Source organism: Camelus dromedarius, chromosome 16 (genome assembly GCF_036321535.1).
Source record: "Camelus dromedarius isolate mCamDro1 chromosome 16, mCamDro1.pat, whole genome shotgun sequence".
NCBI classification, from domain to species: domain Eukaryota; kingdom Metazoa; phylum Chordata; class Mammalia; order Artiodactyla; family Camelidae; genus Camelus; species Camelus dromedarius.
The window spans coordinates 6,487,961-6,509,092 of NC_087451.1; positions in this window are offsets into that span (position 1 = coordinate 6,487,961).

Here is a 21,132-nt window from a genome sequence, read left to right on the forward strand (position 1 = left end):
ACCGAGTTGGAAGAAGTACCTCCCCATATATATGTATGGAGTGCAATTTGCACCTGAAAAGAAACTTTCTGTTCCCTACAAGCTATGTGAAGGACGGCATTCACACACATTTATCTCTGAGAACTGAGCATGTGGAGAGACGTTCGTTCATCTAGCACAAAGGGAACGGGATGCAGGAGAAACTGTTACTCTGGTTTCTCAGTGTGTTTCCTAGTGCCGGTTTGAATTTCCTGCAGTTTTCCCTTTAAAACCGAGTTGGAGCGAGTACCTCCCAATATATATGTATGGAGTGCAGTTTGCAATTGAAAAGAAACTCTGTGTTCCCAACAAGCTAGGTGAAGGACGGCTTTCACACACACTTATCTCTGAGAACTGAGCATGTGGAGAGACGTTCTTTCATCTAGCGCAAAGGGAACGGTTTTCAGGAGAAACTTTTACTCTGGATTTTAAGTGTGTTTCCTAGTGCCGGTTTGAAGTTCCTGCAGTTTTCACTGTAAAACCGAGATGGAGCGAGTACCTCCGCATATATAATTATGGAATGCAGTTTGCAACTAAAAACAAACTCTGTGTTCCCAACAAGCTTGGTGAATGACGACTTTCACACACATATATCTCTGACATCTGAGCCTGTTGAGAGACTTTTGTTCATCTAGCACAAAGAGAAATGTTTGAGGAGGAACTTTTACTCTAGATTTTCAGTGTGTTTCCTAGTAACGGTTGAAATTACTGCAGTTTTCACTGTAAAACCGAGTTGGAGGGAGTACATACCCATATATATTTATGGAGTGCAGTTTGTATCAGAAAACAAAGTTTTTGTTACCTACAAGATATGTGAAAACGACTTTCACACACACTTATCTCTGAGAACTGAGCATGTGGAGAGACGTTCGTTCATCTAGCATAAAGTGATCGGTTTGCAGGGGAAAGTTTTACCCTGGATTCTCACTATTTTTCCTAATGCCGGTTAGAAATTCCTGCTGTTTTCACTGTAAAATCGAGTTGGAGCGAGTACCTCCCCATATATAAATTGGAATGCAGTTTGCAACTGAAAAGAAACTCTGTGTTCCCAACAATCTAGGTGAAGGACGGCATTCACACACACTAATCTCTGAGAACTGAGCATGTGGATAGACGTTCGTTCATCTAGCACAAAGGGAACGGGTTGCAGGAGAAACTCTTACTCTGGTTTCTCAGTGTGTTTCCTAGTGCCGGTTTGAATTTCCTGCAGTTTTCCCTTTAAAACCGAGTTGGAGCGAGTACCACCCCATATATATGTATTTAGTGCAGTTTGCAATTGAAAAGAAACTCTGTGTTCCCAACAAGCTAGGTGAAGGACGGCTTTCACACACACTTATCTCTCAGAACTGAGCATGTGGAGAGACGTTCGACATCTAGCATAAAGGGAACGGTTTGCAGGAGAAAGTATTACTCTGGATTCTCAGTCCTTTTCCTAATGCCGGTAAGAAGTTCCTGCATGTTTCCCTGTAAAACCGAGTTGGAGCGAGTACCTCCCCATAAGTAAATATGGAGTGCAGTTTGCAACTGAAAAGAAACTTTCTGTTCCCTAAAAGCTATGTGAAGGACGGCATACACACACACTTATTTCTGAGAACTAAGCATGTCGAGAGACGTTCGTTCATCTAGCACAAAGAGAACGGTTTGAGGAGGAACTTTTACTCTAGTTTTTCAGTGTGTTTCCTTGTACCGGTTTGAAATTCATGCAGTTTTCACTGTAAAATCGAGTTGGAGCGAGTACATACCCATATATATGTATGGAGTGCAGTTTGCATCAGAAAACAAAGTTTGTGTTCCCTACAAGTTAGGTGAAGGACGGCATTCACACACAGTTATCTCTGAGAAATGAGCATGTGGAAAGACGTTCATTCATCTAGCACAAAGGGAACGGGTTTCAGGAGGAACTTTTACTCCGGATTCTCAGTCTGCTTCCTAATGCCGGTTTGAAGTTCCTGCAGTTTTCCCTGTAAAACCGAGTTGGAGCGAGTAACTCCCCATATATTTGTATGGATTCCACTTTGCAACTAAAAAGAAACTTTGTGTTCCCAACCAGCTAGGTGAAGGACGGCTTTCACACACTCTAAATTCTGAGAAATGAGCATGTGGAGAGACGTTCTTTCATCTAGCGCAAAGGGAACGGTTTGCAGGAGAAACTTTTACTCTGGTTTCCCAGAGTGTTTCCTAGTGCCGGTTTTAAGTTCCTGCAGTTTTCACTGTAAAATCGAGATGGAGCGAGTACCTCTGCATATATAACTATGGAATGCAGTTTGCAACTGAAAACAAACTCTGTGTTCCCAACAAGCTAGGTGAAAGACGACTTTCACACACACATATCTCTGAGAACTGAGCATGTGGAGAGACGTTTGTTCATCTAGCACAAAGGAACGGGTTGAAGGAGGAACTATTACTCTGGATTTTCAGTGTGTTTCCTAGTGCCGGTTTGAAATTCCTGCAGTTTTCACTGTAAAACCGAGTTGGAACGAGTACATACCCATATATATGTATGGAGTGCAGTTTGCAACTGAAAAGAAACTTTCTGTTCCCTACAAGCTAGGTGAAGGACGCCATTCACACACACTTATCTCTGAGAACTGAGCATGTGGAGAGACGTTCGTTCATCTAGCAAAAAGGGAAAAGTTTGCAGGAGGAACTTTTTCTCTAGATTCTCAGTCTGTTTCCTAATGCCGGTTTGAAGTTCCTGCAGTTTTCCCTGTAAAAGCGAGTTGGAGCGAGTAACTCCCCATATATACGTATGGATTCCACTTTGCAACTAAAAAGAATCTTTGTGTTCCCAACTAGCTAGGTGAAGGGCGGATTTCACACACTCTTATTTTTGAGAAATGAGCATGTGGAGAGACGTTCTTTCATCTAGCGCAAAGGGAACGTTTTGCAGGAGAAACTTTTACTCTGGTTTCGCAGTTTGTTTCCTAGTGCCGGTTTGAAGTTCCTGCAGTTTTCACTGCAAAACCGAGATGGAGCGAGTACCTCCGCATATATAATTATGGAATGCAGTTTGCAACTGAAAACAAACTGTGTTCCCAACAAGCTTGGTGAATGACGACTTTCACAAACACATATCTCTGACAACTGAGCCTGTCGAGAGACGTTTGTTCATCTAGCATAAAGAGAACGGTTTGAGGAGGAATTTTACTCTAGATTTTCAGTGTGTTTCCTAGTAGCGGTTTGAAATTACTGCAGTTTTCACTGTAAAACCGAGTTGGAGCGAGTACATACCCATATATATGTAAGGAGTGCAGTTTGTATCAGAAAACAAAGTTTGTGTTACCTACAAGCTAGGTGAAAGGCGGCTTTCACACACACTTATCTATGAGAACTGAGCATGTGGAGAGACGTTCGTTCATCTAGCACAAAGGGAACGGTTTGCAGGGGAAAGCTTTACCCTGGATTCTCACTCTTTTTCCTAATGCCGGTTTGAAATTCCTGCAGTTTTCACTGTGAAACCGAGTTGGAGCGAGTACATCCCTTATATATATATTTGGAGTGCAGTTTGCAACTGAAAAGGAACTTTGTGTTCCCAACAAGCTAGGTGAAGTACGGCTTTCACACACACTTATCTCTCAGACCTGAGCATGTGGAGAGACGTTCGTTCATCTAGCACAAATAGAACTGTTTACAGGAGTAACTTTTACTGTGGTTTACCTGTGTGTTTCCTAGTGCCGGTTTGAAGTTCCTGCAGTTTTCACTGTAAATCGATTTGGAGCGAGTACCTCCCCATATATATGTATGGAGTGCAGTTTGCAACTGAAAAGAAAATTTGTGTTCCCTACAAGCTAGGTGAAGGATGGCTTTCAAACACACTTATATCTGAGAACTGAGCATGTGGAGAGACGTTCGTTCATCTAGCACAAAGGGAAAGGTTTGCAGGAGAAAGTTTTACTCTGGATTCTCAGTCCTTTTCTTAATGCCGGTTAGAAGTTCCTGCAGGTTTCCCTGTAAAACCGAATTGGAGCGAGTAATTCCCCGTATATAAATATGGAATGCAGTTTGCAACTGAAAACAAACTCTGTTTTACCAACAAGCTATGTGAATGACGGCATTCAAACACATTTATCTCTGCGACTGAGCATGTGGAGAGACGTTTGTTCTTCTAGCACAAAGGGAACGGGTTGCAGGAAGAACTTTTCCTCTGGATTTTCAGTGTGTTTCCTAGTGCCGGTTTGAAATTCCTGCATTTTCACTGTAAAACCGAGTTGGAGCTAGTACATTCCTATATATATATTTGGAGTCCAGTTTGCAACTGAAAAGAAACATTGTGTTCCCAACAAGCTTGGTGAAGGACGGCTTTCACACACACTTATCTCTGAGAACTGAGCATGTGGAGAGACCTTTGTTCATCTAGCACAAAGGGAACGGGTTGCAGGAGGAAATTTTACTCTGGATTTTCAGTGTGTTTCCTAGTGCCGGTTTGAAGTTCCTGCAGTTTTCACTTTAAAACCGAGTTGGAGCTAGTACCTCCCCATATATATGTATGGAGTGCAGTTTGCAACTGAAAACAAACTCTGTGTTCCCAACAACCTAGGTGAAAGACGGCTTTCACACACACTTATCTCTCAGAACTGAGCATGTGGAGAGAAGTTCGTTCATCTAGCACAAAGGGAAAAGTTTGCAGGAGGAACTTTTTCTCTGGATTCTCAGTCTGTTTCCTAATGCCGGTTTGAAGTTCCTGCAGTTTTCCCTGTAAAACCGAGTTGGAGCGAGTAACTCCCCATATATTTGTATGGATTCCTCTTTGCAACTAAAAAGAAACTTTGTGTTCCCAACCAGCTAGCTGAAGGACGGCTTTAACACACTCTAATTTTTGAGAACTGAGCATGTGGAGAGACGTTCTTTCATCTAGCGCAAAGGGAACGGTTTGCAGGAGAAACTTTTTCTCTGGTTTCCCAGTGTGTTTCCTAGTGCCGGTTTGAAGTTCCTGCAGTTTTCACTGTAAAATCGAGATGGAGCGAGTACCTCTGCATATATAATTATGGAATGCAGTTTGCAACTGAAAACAAACTCTGTTTTACCAACAAGCTAGGTGAAAGACGACTTTCACACACACTTATCTCTGAGAACTGAGCATGTGGAGAGACGTTTTTTCATCTAGCACAAAGGGAACGAGTTGCAGGAGGAACTATTACTCTGGATTTTCAGTGTGTTTCCTAGTGCCTGTATGAAATTCCTGCAGTTTTCACTGTAAAACAGAGTTGGAACGAGTACCTCCCCATATATATGTATGGATTGCAGTTTGCAACTGAAAAGAAACTTTCTGTTCCCTACAAGCTAGGTGAAGGACGGCATTCACACACACATATCTCTGAGAACTGAGCATGTGGAGAGACGTTCGTTCATCTAGCACGAAGGGAAAATTTTGCAGGAGGAAATTTTACTATGGATTTTCAGTGTGTTTCCTAGTGCCGGTTTGAAATTCCTGCATTTTCACTGTAAAACCTAGGTGGAGCGGGTACATCCCTATATATATATTTGGAGTGCAGTTTGCAACTGAAAAGATACTTTGTGTTCCCAACAAGCTTGTTGAAGGACGGCTTTCACACACACTTATCTCTGAGAACTGAGCATGTGGAGAGACGTTCGTTCATCTAGCACGGATGGAAAAGTGTGCAGGAGGAACTTTTACTATGGATTTTCAGTGTGTTTCCTAGTGCTGGTTTGAAGTTCCTGCAGTATTCACTGTTAATCGAGTTGGAGCGAGTACCTCCCTATATATATGTATGGAGTGCAGTAGGCAATTGAAAAGAAACTCTGTGTTCCCACCAAGCTAGGTGAAGGACGGCTTTCACACACTCTTATCTCTCAGATCTGAGCATGTGGAGAGACGTTCGTTCATCCATCACAAAGGGAAAGGGTTGCAGGAAGAACTTTTAGCCTGGATTTTCAGTGTGTTTCCTAGTGCTGGTTTGAAGTTCCTGCAGTTTTCACTATAAAACCGAGTTGGAGCGAGTACCTCCCCATATATATGTATGTGGTGCAGTTAGCAACTGAAAAGAAACTTTCTGTTCCCTACAAGCTAGGTGAAGAACGGCATTCACACACACTTATCTCTGAGAACTGAGCATGTGGAGAGACGTTTGTTCATCTAGCACCACGGGAACGGGTTGCAGGAGGAACTTTTACTCTGGTTTCTCAGTGTGTTTCCTAGTGCCGGTATGAAATTCCTGCAGTTTTCACTGTAAAACCGAGTTGGAAGAAGTACCTCCCCATATATATGTATGGAGTGCAATTTGCACCTGAAAAGAAACTTTCTGTTCCCTACAAGCTATGTGAAGGACGGCATTCACACACATTTATCTCTGAGAACTGAGCATGTGGAGAGACGTTCGTTCATCTAGCACAAAGGGAACGGGATGCAGGAGAAACTGTTACTCTGGTTTCTCAGTGTGTTTCCTAGTGCCGGTTTGAATTTCCTGCAGTTTTCCCTTTAAAACCGAGTTGGAGCGAGTACCTCCCAATATATATGTATGGAGTGCAGTTTGCAATTGAAAAGAAACTCTGTGTTCCCAACAAGCTAGGTGAAGGACGGCTTTCACACACACATATCTCTGAGAACTGAGCATGTGGAGAGACGTTCGTTCATCTAGCACAAAGGGAACGGGATGCAGGAGAAACTGTTACTCTGGTTTCTCAGTGTGTTTCCTAGTGCCGGTTTGAATTTCCTGCAGTTTTCCCTTTAAAACCGAGTTGGAGCGAGTACCTCCCAATATATATGTATGGAGTGCAATTTGCACCTGAAAAGAAACTTTCTGTTCCCTACAAGCTATGTGAAGGACGGCATTCACACACATTTATCTCTGAGAACTGAGCATGTGGAGAGACGTTCGTTCATCTAGCACAAAGGGAACGGGATGCAGGAGAAACTGTTACTCTGGTTTCTCAGTGTGTTTCCTAGTGCCGGTTTGAAATTCCTGCAGTTTTCACTGTAAAACCGAGTTGGAACGAGTACATACCCATATATATGTATGGAGTGCAGTTTGCAACTGAAAAGAAACTTTCTGTTCCCTACAAGCTAGGTGAAGGACGCCATTCACACACACTTATCTCTGAGAACTGAGCATGTGGAGAGACGTTCGTTCATCTAGCAAAAAGGGAAAAGTTTGCAGGAGGAACTTTTTCTCTAGATTCTCAGTCTGTTTCCTAATGCCGGTTTGAAGTTCCTGCAGTTTTCCCTGTAAAAGCGAGTTGGAGCGAGTAACTCCCCATATATACGTATGGATTCCACTTTGCAACTAAAAAGATTCTTTGTGTTCCCAACTAGCTAGGTGAAGGGCGGATTTCACACACTCTTATTTTTGAGAAATGAGCATGTGGAGAGACGTTCTTTCATCTAGCGCAAAGGGAACGTTTTGCAGGAGAAACTTTTACTCTGGTTTCGCAGTTTGTTTCCTAGTGCCGGTTTGAAGTTCCTGCAGTTTTCACTGCAAAACCGAGATGGAGCGAGTACCTCCGCATATATAATTATGGAATGCAGTTTGCAACTGAAAACAAACTGTGTTCCCAACAAGCTTGGTGAATGACGACTTTCACAAACACATATCTCTGACAACTGAGCCTGTCGAGAGACGTTTGTTCATCTAGCATAAAGAGAACGGTTTGAGGAGGAATTTTACTCTAGATTTTCAGTGTGTTTCCTAGTAGCGGTTTGAAATTACTGCAGTTTTCACTGTAAAACCGAGTTGGAGCGAGTACATACCCATATATATGTAAGGAGTGCAGTTTGTATCAGAAAACAAAGTTTGTGTTACCTACAAGCTAGGTGAAAGGCGGCTTTCACACACACTTATCTATGAGAACTGAGCATGTGGAGAGACGTTCGTTCATCTAGCACAAAGGGAACGGTTTGCAGGGGAAAGCTTTACCCTGGATTCTCACTCTTTTTCCTAATGCCGGTTTGAAATTCCTGCAGTTTTCACTGTGAAACCGAGTTGGAGCGAGTACATCCCTTATATATATATTTGGAGTGCAGTTTGCAACTGAAAAGGAACTTTGTGTTCCCAACAAGCTAGGTGAAGTACGGCTTTCACACACACTTATCTCTCAGACCTGAGCATGTGGAGAGACGTTCGTTCATCTAGCACAAATAGAACTGTTTACAGGAGTAACTTTTACTGTGGTTTACCTGTGTGTTTCCTAGTGCCGGTTTGAAGTTCCTGCAGTTTTCACTGTAAATCGATTTGGAGCGAGTACCTCCCCATATATATGTATGGAGTGCAGTTTGCAACTGAAAAGAAAATTTGTGTTCCCTACAAGCTAGGTGAAGGATGGCTTTCAAACACACTTATATCTGAGAACTGAGCATGTGGAGAGACGTTCGTTCATCTAGCACAAAGGGAAAGGTTTGCAGGAGAAAGTTTTACTCTGGATTCTCAGTCCTTTTCTTAATGCCGGTTAGAAGTTCCTGCAGGTTTCCCTGTAAAACCGAATTGGAGCGAGTAATTCCCCGTATATAAATATGGAATGCAGTTTGCAACTGAAAACAAACTCTGTTTTACCAACAAGCTATGTGAATGACGGCATTCAAACACATTTATCTCTGCGAACTGAGCATGTGGAGAGACGTTTGTTCTTCTAGCAAAAAGGGAACGGGTTGCAGGAAGAACTTTTCCTCTGGATTTTCAGTGTGTTTCCTAGTGCCGGTTTGAAATTCCTGCATTTTCACTGTAAAACCGAGTTGGAGCTAGTACATCCCTATATATATATTTGGAGTCCAGTTTGCAACTGAAAAGAAACATTGTGTTCCCAACAAGCTTGGTGAAGGACGGCTTTCACACACACTTATCTCTGAGAACTGAGCATGTGGAGAGACCTTTGTTCATCTAGCACAAAGGGAACGGGTTGCAGGAGGAAATTTTACTCTGGATTTTCAGTGTGTTTCCTAGTGCCGGTTTGAAGTTCCTGCAGTTTTCACTTTAAAACCGAGTTGGAGCTAGTACCTCCCCATATATATGTATGGAGTGCAGTTTGCAACTAAAAACAAACTCTGTGTTCCCAACAACCTAGGTGAAAGACGGCTTTCACACACACTTATCTCTCAGAACTGAGCATGTGGAGAGAAGTTCGTTCATCTAGCACAAAGGGAAAAGTTTGCAGGAGGAACTTTTTCTCTGGATTCTCAGTCTGTTTCCTAATGCCGGTTTGAAGTTCCTGCAGTTTTCCCTGTAAAACGGTGTTGGAGCGAGTAACTCCCCATATATATGTATGGATTCCTCTTTGCAACTAAAAAGAAACTTTGTGTTCCCAACCAGCTAGCTGAAGGACGGCTTTAACACACTCTTATTTTTGAGAAATGAGCATGTGGAGAGACGTTCTTTCATCTAGCGCAAAGGGAACGTTTTGCAGGAGAAACTTTTACTCTGGTTTCGCAGTTTGTTTCCTAGTGCCGGTTTGAAGTTCCTGCAGTTTTCACTGCAAAACCGAGATGGAGCGAGTACCTCCGCATATATAATTATGGAGTGCAGTTTGCAACTGAAAACAAACTCTGTGTTCCCAACAAGCTTGTTGAATGACGACTTTCACAAACACATATCTCTGACAACTGAGCCTGTCGAGAGACGTTTGCTCATCTAGCATAAAGAGAACGGTTTGAGGAGGAATTTTACTCTAGATATTCAGTGTGTTTCCTAGTAGCGGTTTGAAATTACTGCAGTTTTCACTGTAAAACCGAGTTGGAACGTGTACCTACCCATATATATGTATGGAGTGCAGTTTGCAACTGAAAAGAAACTTTCTGTTCCCTACAAGCTAGGTGAAGGACGGCATTCACACACACTTATCTCTGAGAACTGAGCATGTGGAGAGACGTTCGTTCATCTAGCACAAAGGGAACGGGTTGCAGGAGAAACTGTTACCCTGGTTTCTCAGTGTGTTTCCTAGTGCCGGTTTGAAGTTCCTGCAGTTGTCACTTTAAAACAGATTTGGAGCGAGTACATCCCCATATATATGTATGGAGTGCAGTTTGCAACTGAAAAGAAACTCTGTGTTCCCAACATGCTAGGTGAAGGACGGTTTTCACACACACTTATCTCTCAGAACTGAGCATGTGGAGAGACGTTCGTTAATCTAGCAAAAGGGAAAAGTTTGCAGGAGGAACTTTTACTCTGGATTCTCAGTCTATTTCCTAATGCCGGTTTGAAATTCCAGCAGTTTTCCCTGTAAAAGCGAGTTGGAGCGAGTAACTCCCCATATACATGTATGGATTCCACTTTGCAACTAAAAAGAAACTTTGTGTTCCCAACAAGCTAGGTGAAGGACGGCTTTAACACACTCTTATTTTTGAGAACTGAGCATGTGGAGAGACTTTCTTTCATCTAGCGCACAGGAAACGGTTTGCAGGAGAAAATTTTACTCTGGTTTCCCAGTGTGTTTCCTAGTACCGGTTTGAACTTCCTGCAGTTTTCACTGTAAAACCGAGATGGAGCGAGTACCTCCGCATATATAATTATGGAATGCAGTTTGCAACTGAAAACAAACTCTGTGTTCCCAAGAAGCTCGGTGAAAGACGACTTTCACACACACTTATCTCTGAGAACTGAGCATGTCGAGAGACGTTTGTTAATCTAGCACAAAGAGAACGGTTTGAGGAGGAACTTTTACTCTGAATTTTCAGTGTGTTTCCTAGTGCTGGCTTGAAGTTCCTGCAGTTTTCAATGTAAAACATATTTGGAGGGAGTACATCCCCATATATATGTATTGAGTGCAGTTTGCATCTGAAAAGAAACATTGTGTTCCCTACAAGCAAAGAGAAGTACGGCTTTCACACACACTTATCTCTCAGAACTGAGCATGTGGAGAGACCTTCGTTCATCTAGCACAAAAGGAAATTTGCAGGAGGAACATTTTCTCTGGTTTCCCAGTATTTTTCCTAATGCCGGTTAGAAGTTCCTGCAGTTTTCCCTGTAAAACCGAGTTGTAGCGAGTACCTCCCCATATATATGTATGGATTCCACTTTGCAACTAAAATGAAACTTTGTGTTCCGAACCAGCTAGGTGAAGGACGGCTTTCACACACTCTTATCTCTCAGAACAGAGCATGTGGAGAGACGTTCGTTCATCTAGCACAAATGGAACGGGTTGCTGGAGAAACTTTTACTCTGGATTCTCAGTGTGTTTCCTAGTGCCGGTTTGAATTTCCTGCAGTTTTCACTGTAAAACCGAGTTGGAGCGTGTACCTCCCCATATATATGTATGGAGTGCAGTTTACACTGAAAAGAATCTCTGTGTTCCCAACAAGCTAGGTGAAGGACTGCTTTCACAGACACTTATATCTCAGAACTGAGCATGTGAAGAGACGTTTGTTCATGTAGCACAAAGGGAAAGGTTTGCAAGAGGAACTTTTTCTCTGGTTTCCCAGTCTGTTTCCTAATGCCGGTTAGAAGTTCCTGCAGTTTTCGATGTAAAACCGAGTTGTAGTGGGTAACTCCCCATATATATGTAGGGATTCCACTTTGCAACTAAAAAGAATCTTTGTGTTCCCAACCAGCTAGTTGAAGGACGGCTTTCTCACACTCTTATCTCTCAGAACTGAGCATGTGGAAAGACGTTCGTTCATCTAGCACAAAGGGAACTGTTGGCAGGGGAAACTTTTACTCTGGTTTCCCAGTCTGTTTCCTAATGCCGGTTTGAAGTTCCTGCAGTTTTCACTTTAAAATTGAGTTGAAGCGCGTACCTCCCCATATATATTTATGGACTGCAGTTTGCAACTGAAAACAAACTTTGTGTTCCCTACAAGCTAGGTGAAGGACGGCTTACACACACACTTATCTCGGAGAAATGAACAAGTGGAGAGACTTTCCTTCATCTAGCACAAAGCGAACGGGTTGCAGGAGAAACTTTTACTCTGGTTTCTCAGGTTGTTTCGTAGTGCGGGTTTGAAGTCTTGCAGTTTTCACTTTAAAATCGAGTTGGAACGAGTACCTCCCCATATATATGTATGGACTGCAGTAGGCAACTGATAAGAATCTTTGTGTTCCCTACAAGCTAAATGAAGGACGGCTTTCACACACACTTTTCTCGGAGAAATGAACAAGTGGAGAGACTTTCTTTCATCTAGCACAAAGGGAACGGTTTGCAGGAGAAACTTTTACTCTGGATTCTCAGTGTGTTTCCTAGTGCCGGTTTGAAGTTCCTGCAGTTTTCACTGTAAAACCGAGTTGGAGCGAGTACCTCCCCATATATAATTATGGAATGCAGTATGCAACTGAAAAGAAACTCTGTGTTCCCAACAAGCTACTTGAAGGACAGCTTTCACACGCTCTTATGTCTGAGAACTGAGCATGTGGAGAGACGTTCGTTCATCTAGCACAAAGGGAAATGTTTGCAGGAGGAACAATTTCTCTGGTTTCCCAGTATTGTTCCTAATGCCGGTTAGAAGTTCCTGCAGTTTTCCCTGTAAAACCGAGTTGTAGCGAGTAACTCCCCATATATATGTATGGGTTCCACTTTGCAAGTGAAAAGAAACTTTGTGTTCCCTACAAGTTATGTGAAGGACGGCTTTCACACGTTCTTATGTCTGAGAACTGAGCATGTGGAGAGACGTTCGTTCATCTAGCACAAAGGGAACGTTTTGCAGGAGAAAATTTTACTCTAGATTCTCAGTGTGTTTCCTAGGGCCTGTTTGAAGCCCCTGCACTTTTCACTGAAAAAACCGAGTTGTAGCGAGTACCTTCCCATATATATGTATGGAGTGCAGTTTGCAACAGAAAAGAAATTCTGTGTTCCCCACAAGCGAGGTATAGGACGGCTTTCACACGCACATATTTCTCAGAAATGAGCATGTGGAGAGACGTTCGTCCATCTAACACAAATGAAACGGATTGCAGGGGGAACTTTTACTCTGGATATTCAGTGTGTTTCCTAGTGCCGGTTTGAAATTCCTGCAGTTTTCACTGTAAAACATAGTTGGAGCGAGTACCTCCCAATATATATGTATGGAGGGCAGTTTGCATCTGAAAAGAAACTTTGTGTTCGCTACAAGCTAGGTGAAAGGCGGCTTTCACACACACTTTCCTCTGGGAACTGAACATGTGGAGAGACTTTCGTTCATCTAACACAAAGGGATAGGTTAGCAGGAGGAACTTTTACTCTGGTTTCCCAGTCTGTTTCCTAATGCCGGTTTGATGTTCCTGCAGTTTTCCCTGTAAATCCGAGTTGTAGCGAGTAACTCCCCATATATATGTAGGGATTCCACTTTGCAACTAAAAAGAATCTTTGTGTTCCCAACCAGCTAGTTGAAGGAAGGCTTTCTCACACTCTTATCTCTGAGAACTGAGCATGTGGACAGACGTTCGTTCATCTAGCACAAAGGGAACTGTTTGCAGGGGAAACTTTTACTCTGGTTTCCCAGTCTGTTTCCTAATGCCGGTTTGAAGTTCCTGCAGTTTTCACTGTAAAACCGAGGTGGAGCGAATACCTCCCCATATATATGTATGGAGTGCAGTTTGCAAATGAAAACAAACTTTGTGTACCCTGCAAGCTAAGTGAAGGACGGCTTTCACACACACTTACCTCGGAGAACTGAACAAGTGGAGAGACGTTTCTTCATCTAGCACAAAGTGAACGGGTTGCAGGAGAAACTTTTACTCTGGTTTCCCAGTTTGTTTCCTAGTGTGGGTTTGAAGTCCTGCAGTTTTCACTTTAAAATCGAGTTGGAGCGAGTACCTCCCCATATATATGTATGAACTGCAGTTTGCAACTGAAAAGAAAATCTGTGTTCCAAACAAGCTAGGTGAAGTGCGGCTTTCACACACAATTATCTCTCAGAACTGAGCATGTGGAGAGACGTTCGTACATCTAGCACAAAGGGAACGGTTTGCAGGAGGAACTTTTACTCTGAATTTTCAGTGTGTTTCCTAGTGCTGGTTTGAAGTTCCTGCAGTTTTCAATGTAAAACATATTTGGAGGGAGTACATCCCCATATATATGTATTGAGTGCAGTTTGCATCTGAAAAGAAACATTGTGTTCCCTACAAGCAAAGAGAAGTACGGCTTTCACACACACTTTTCTCTCAGAACTGAGCATGTGGAGAGACCTTCGTTCATCTAGCACAAAAGGAAATTTGCAGGAGGAACATTTTCTCTGGTTTCCCAGTATTTTTCCTAATGCCGGTTAGAAGTTCCTGCAGTTTTCCCTGTAAAACCGAGTTGTAGCGAGTACCTCCCCATATATATGTATGGATACCACTTTGCAACTAAAGTGAAACTTTGTGTTCCGAACCAGCTAGGTGAAGGACGGCTTTCACACACTCTTATCTCTCAGAACAGAGCATGTGGAGAGACGTTCGTTCATCTAGCACAAAGGGAACGGGTTGCAGGTGGAACTTTTACTCTGGATTCTCAGTGTGTTTCCTAGTGCGGGTTAAAAGTTCATGCAGTTTTCACTTTAAAATCGAGCTGGAGCGAATACCTCCCCATATATATGTATGGACTGCAGTTTGCAACTGAAAAGAAACTTTGTGTTCCCTACAAGCTAAGTGAAGGACGGCTTTCACACACACTTATCTCGGAGAACTGAGCAAGTGGAGAGACGTTCCTTCATCTAGCACAAATGGAACGGGTTGCTGGAGAAACTTTTACTCTGGATTCTCAGTGTGTTTCCTAGTGCCAGTTTGAATTTCCTGCAGTTTTCACTGTAAAACCGAGTTGGAGCGTGTACCTCCCCATATATATGTATGGAGTGCAGTTTACACTGAAAAGAATCTCTGTGTTCCCAACAAGCTAGGTGAAGGACTGCTTTCACACACACTTATATCTCAGAACTGAGCATGTGAAGAGACGTTTGTTCATGTAGCACAAAGGGAAAGGTTTGCAAGAGGAACTTTTACTCTGGTTTCCCAGTCTGTTTCCTAATGCCGGTTAGAAGTTCCTGCAGTTTTCCCTGTAAAACCGAGTTGTAGTGAGTAACTCCCCATATATATGTAGGGATTCCACTTTGCAACTAAAAAGAAACTTTGTGTTCCCAACCAGCTAGTTGAAGGACGGCTTTCTCACACTCTTATCTCTCAGAACTGAGCATGTGGAAAGACGTTCGTTCATCTAGCACAAAGGGAACTGTTGGCAGGGGAAACTTTTACTCTGGTTTCCCAGTCTGTTTCCTAATGCCGGTTTGAAGTTCCTGCAGTTTTCACTGTAAAACCGAGGTGGAGCGGATACCTCCCCATATATATGTATGGACTGCAGTTTGCAACTGAAAAGAAACTTTGTGTTCCCTACAAGCTGGTGAAGGACGGCATTCACACACATTTTTTCGGAGACCTGAGCATGTGGACAGACGTTCGTTCATCTAGCACAAAGGGAACTGTTGGCAGGGGAAACTTTTACTCTGGTTTCCCAGTCTGTTTCCCAATGCCGGTATTAAGTTCCTGCAGTTTTCACTGTAAAACCGAGGTGGAGCGTATACCTCCCCATATATATGTATGGAATGAAGTTTGCAACTGAAAAGAAACTTTGTGTTCCCTACAAGCTAGGTGAAGGACGGCTTTCACACACACTTCTCTCTGAGAACTGAGCATGTGAAGAGACGTTCGTTCATCTAGCACAAAGGGAACGGTTTGCAGGAGAAAGTTTTACTCTGGATTCTCAGTCTTTTTCCTAATGCCGGTTAGAAGTTCCTGCAGTTTTCCCTTTAAAACCGAGTTGTAGCGAGTAACTCCCCATATATATGTATGGGTTCCACTTTGCAACTAAAAAGAAACTTTCTGTTCCCAACCAGCTAGGTGAAGGACGGCTTTCACACCCTCTTATCTCTCAGAACTAAGCATGTGGAAAGACGTTCGTTCATCTAGCACAAAGGGAACGGGTTACAGGAGAAATTTTTACTCTGGATTCTCAGTGTTTTTCCTAGTGCCGGTTTGAAGTTCCTGCAGTTTTCACTTTAAAATCGTTTTGGAGCGAGTACCTCCCCATATATATGTATGGAGTGAAGTTTGCAACTGAAAAGAAACTCTGTGTTCCCAAAAATTTAGGTGAAGAACGGCTTGCACACACATTTTTTCAGAGACCTGAGCATGTGGAGAGACGTTCGTTCATCTAGCAAAAAGGGAACGGATTGCAGGACAAATTTTTACTCTACATTCTCATTCTTTTTCCTAATGCCGGTTAGATGTTCCTGCAGTTTTCACTGTAAAACCGAGTTGGAGCGAGTACCTCCCCTATATATTTATGGAGTGCAGTTTGCATCTGAAAAGAAACTCTGTGTTCCCAACAAGCTAGTTGAATGACGGCTTGCACACACACTTATCTCTGAGAACTGAGCATGTGGAGAGACGTTCGTTCATCTAGCACAAAGGGAACGGGTTGCAGGAGAAACTTTTACTCTGGTTTCTCAGGTTGTTTCATACTGCCGGTTAGAAGTACCGGCAGTTTTCCCTGTAAAACCAAGTTGGAGCGAGTAACTCCCCATATATATATATGGATTCCACTTTGCAACTGAAAAGAAACTTTGTGTTCCAAACAAGCTAGGTGAAGGACGGATTTCACACACACTTACCTCTCAGAACTGAGCATGTGGAGAGACGTTCGTTCATCTAGCAGAAAGGGAACGGTTTGCAGGAGGAACCTTTATTCTGGATTTCCAGTGTGTTTCCTAGTGCTGGTTTGAAGTTCCTTCAGTTTACACTGTAAAAAATAGTTGGAGCGAGTACCTGCCCATATATATGTATGGAGTGCAGTTTGCATCTGAAAAGAATCTTTGTGTTCCCTACAAAGTATGTGAAGGACGGCTTTCACACGCACTTATGTCTGAGAACCGAGCATGTGGAGAGACCTTTGTTCATCTAGCACAAAGGGAACATTTTGCAGGAGGAACTTTTACTCTGGATTTTCAGTGTGTTTCCTAGTGCTGGTTTGAATTTCCTGCAGTTTTCACTGTAAAACCGAGTTGGAGCTAGTACCTCCCCATATATATGTATGGAGCGCAGTTTGCAACTGAAAAGAAAATCTGTGTTCCCAACAAGCTAGGTGAAGTGCTGCTTTCACACACACTTATCTCTCAGAACTGAGCATGTGGAGAGACGTTCGTACATCTAGCACAAAGGGAACGGTTTGCAGGAGGAACTTTTACTCTGAATTTTCAGTGTGTTTCCTAGTGCTGGTTTGAAGTTCCTGCAGTTTTCAAAGTAAAACATAGTTGGAGGGAGTATATCCCCATATATATGTATTGAGTGCAGTTTGCATCTGAAAAGAAACATTGTGTTCCCTTCAAGCTAAGAGAAGTACGGCTTTCACACACACTTATCTCTCAGAACTGAGCATGTGGAGAGACCTTCGTTCATCTAGCACAAAAGGAAGTTTTGCAGGAGGAACATTTTCTCTGGTTTCCCAGTATTTTTCCTAATGCTGGTTAGAAGTTCCTGCAGTTTTCCCTGTAAAACCGAGTTGTAGCGAGTACCTCCCCATATATATGTATGGATTCCACTTTGCAACTAAAATGAAACTTTGTGTTCCCAACCAGCTAGGTGAAGGACGGCTTTCACACACTCTTATCTCTCAGAACTGAGCATGTGGAGAGACGTTCGTTCATCTAGCACAAAGGGAACGGGTTGCAGGTGGAACTTTTACTCTGGTTTCTCAATGTGTTTCCTAGTGCGGGTTTGAAGTTCCTGCAGTTTTCACTGTAAAACAGATTTCGAGCGAGTACCTCCCCATATATATGTAAGTAGTGCAGTCTGCAACTGAAAAGAAACTCTGTGTTCCCAACAAGCTAGTTGAAGAACGGCTTGCACACACATTTTTTCGGAGACCTGAGCATGTGGAGAGACTTTCGTTCATTTAGCACAAAGGGAACGGTTTTCAGGAGAAACTTTTTTCTAGATTCAAAGTCTTTTTCCTAATGCCGGTTAGATGTTCCTGAAGTTTTCACTGTAAAACCGAGTTTGAGCGAGTACCTCACCTATATATTTATGGATTCCACTTTGCAACTGAAAAGAACCTTTGTGTTCCATACAAGCTAGGTGAAGGACGGCTTACACACACACTTATCTCTCAGAACTGATCATGTGGAGAGACGTTCGTTCATCTAGCACAAAGGGAAAGTTTTGCTGGTGGAACTTTTACTCTGGTTTCCCAGTCTGTTTGTTAATGCCGGGTTGAAATTCCTGCAGTTTTCCCTGTAAAACCGAGTTGTAGCGAGTAACTCACCATATATATGTAGGGATCCCACTTTGCAACTAAAAAGAAACTTTATGTTCCCTACCAGCTAGTTGAAGGAAGGCTTTCTCACACTCTTATCTCTGAGAACTGAGCATGTGGAGAGACGTTCGTTCATCTAGCACAAAGGGAACTGTTGGCAGGAGAAACTTTTGCTTTGGTTTCTCAGTGTGTTTCCTAGTGCGGGTTTGAAGTTCCTGCAGTTTTCACTTTAAAATCGAGTTGGAGCGGGTACCTCCCCATATATATTTATGGACTGCAGTTTGCAACTGAAAAGAAACTTTGTTTCCCTACAAGCTATGTGAATGACGGCTTTCACACACACTTATCTCTGAGAACTGAGCATGTGGAGAGACCTTTGTTCATCTAGCACAAAGGGAACGGTTGCAAGAGGAACTTTTTCTCTGGATTTTCAGTGTGTTTCCTAGTGCCGGTTTGAATTTCCTGCAGTTTTCACTGTAAAACCGATTCGGAGCGAGTACCTCCCCATATATATGTATGGAGTGCAGTTTGCAACTGAAAAGAAAATCTCTGTTCCCAACAAGCTAGGTGAAGTGCGGCTTTCACACACACTTTTCTCTCAGAACTGAGCATGTGGAGAGACGTTCGTTCATCTAACACAAATGGAACGTTTTGCAGGAGGAACTTTTACTCTGAATTTTCAGTGTGTTTACTAGTGCTGGTTTGAAGTTCCTGCAGTTTTCAATGTAAAACATAGTTGGAGGGAGTACATCCCCATATATATGTATGGAGTGCAGTTTGCATCTGAAAAGAAACATTGTGTTCCCTACAAGCTAGGAGAAGTACGGCTTTCACACTCTCTTATCTCTCAGAACTGAGCATGTGGAGAAACGTTCCTTCATCTAGCACAAAGAGAACGTTTTGCAGGAGGAACTTTTACTCTGGTTTCTCAGTGTGTTTCCTAGTGCGCGTTTGAAGTTCCTGCAGTTTTCACTTTAAAATCGAGTTGGAGCGAATACCTCCCCATATATATGTATGGACTGCCGTTTGCAACTGAAAAGAAATTTTGTGTTCCCTACAAGCTAATTGAAGGACGGCTTTCACACACACTTATCTCGGAGAACTGAGCATGTGGAGAGACGTTCATTCATCTAGCACAACGGGAACGGTTTGCAGGAGAATCTTTTACTCTGGATTTTCAGTGTGTTTCCTAGTGCCGGTTTGAATTTCCTGCAGTTTTCACTGTAAAACAAAGTTGGAGCGAATAACTCCCCATATATAATTATGGATTGCAGTTTGCAACTGAAAAAAACTCTGTGATCTCAACAAGCTACGTGAAGGACGGCTTTCACACACACTTATCTCTCATAAATGAGCATGTGGAGAGACGTTCGTTCATCTAGCACAAAGGGAACGGGTTGAGGAGGAACTTTTACTCTGGATTTTCAGTGTTTTTCCTAGTGCTGGTTTGAAGTTCCTTCAGTTTTCACTTTAAAAACGAATTGGAGGGAGTACCTCCCCATATATATGTATGGAGTGCCGTATGCATCAGAAAAGAAACTTTGTGTTCCCTACAAGCTAGGTTAAGGACGGCTTGCACACAAAGTTTTCTCGGAGAACTGAGGATGAGGAGAGACGTTCGTTCATCTAGCACAGAGGGAACGGTTTGCAGGAGAAACTTTTTTCAAGATTCTCAGTCTTTTTCCTAATGCCGGTTAGATGTTCCTGCAGTTTTCACTGTAAAACCGAGTTCGTGCGAGTAACTACCCATATATATGTATGGATTCCACATTGTAAGTGAAAAGAAACTTTCTGTTCCAAACAAGCTAGGTGAAGGACTGCTTTCACACACACTTTTCTCTCAGAACTGAGCATGTGAAGAGACGTTTGTTCATCTAGCACAAAGGGAACGGTATGCAGGTGGAACTTTTACTCTGGATTTTCAGTGTGTTTCCTAGTGCTGGTTTGAAGTTCCTGCAGTTTTCACTGTAAAAACTAGTTGGAGCTAGTACCTGCCCATAAATATGTATGGAGTGCAGTTAGCATCTGAAAAGAAACTTTGTGTTCCCTACAAGTTATGTGAAGGATGGCTTTCACACGCTCTTATGCCTGAGAACTGAGCATGTGGAGAGACGTTCATTCATCTAGCACAAAGGGAATGATTTGCAGGAGAAAATTTTACTCTGGTTTCTCAGTGTATTTCCTAGTGCCGGTTTGAAGCTCCTGCAGTTTTCACTGTTAAACCGAGTTGTAGCGAGTACCTTCCCTTATATATGTATGGAGGGCAGTTTGCATCTGAAAAGAAACTTTGTGTTCCCTACAAGCTAGGTGCAGGACGGCTTTCACACACATTTCTCTCAGAACTGAGCATGTGGAGAGACATTCGTTCATCTAGCACAAAGGGAAAAGTTTGCAGGAGGAACTTATACTCTGGTTTCCCAGTCTGTTTCCTAATGCCGGTTTGATGTTCCTGCAGTTTTCCCTGTAAATCCGAGTTGTAGCGAGTAACTCCCCATATATATGTAGGGATTCCACTTTGCAACTAAAAAGAACTTTGTGTTCCCAACCAGCTAGGTGAAGGGCGGCTTTCTCACACTCTTATCTCTGAGAACTGAGCATGTGGACAGACGTTTGTTCATCTAGCACAAAGGGAACTGTTGGCAGGGGAAACTTTTACTCTGGTTTCCCAGTCTGTTTCCTAATGCCGGTTTGAAGTTCCTGCAGTTTTCACTTTAAAATCGTGTTGGAGCGAGTACCTCCCCATATATTTGAATGGAGTGAAGTTTGAAACTGAAAAGAAACTCTGTGTTCCCAAAAAGCTAGGTGCAGAACTGCTTGCACACGCATTTTTTCGGAGACCTGAGCATGAGGAGAGTCGTTCGTTCATCTAGCACAAAGGGAACAGTTTGCAGGAGAAACTTTTTTCTAGATTCTCAGTCTTTTTCCTAAAGCCGGTTAGATGTTCCTGCAGTTTTCACTGTAAAACCGAGTTGGAGCGAG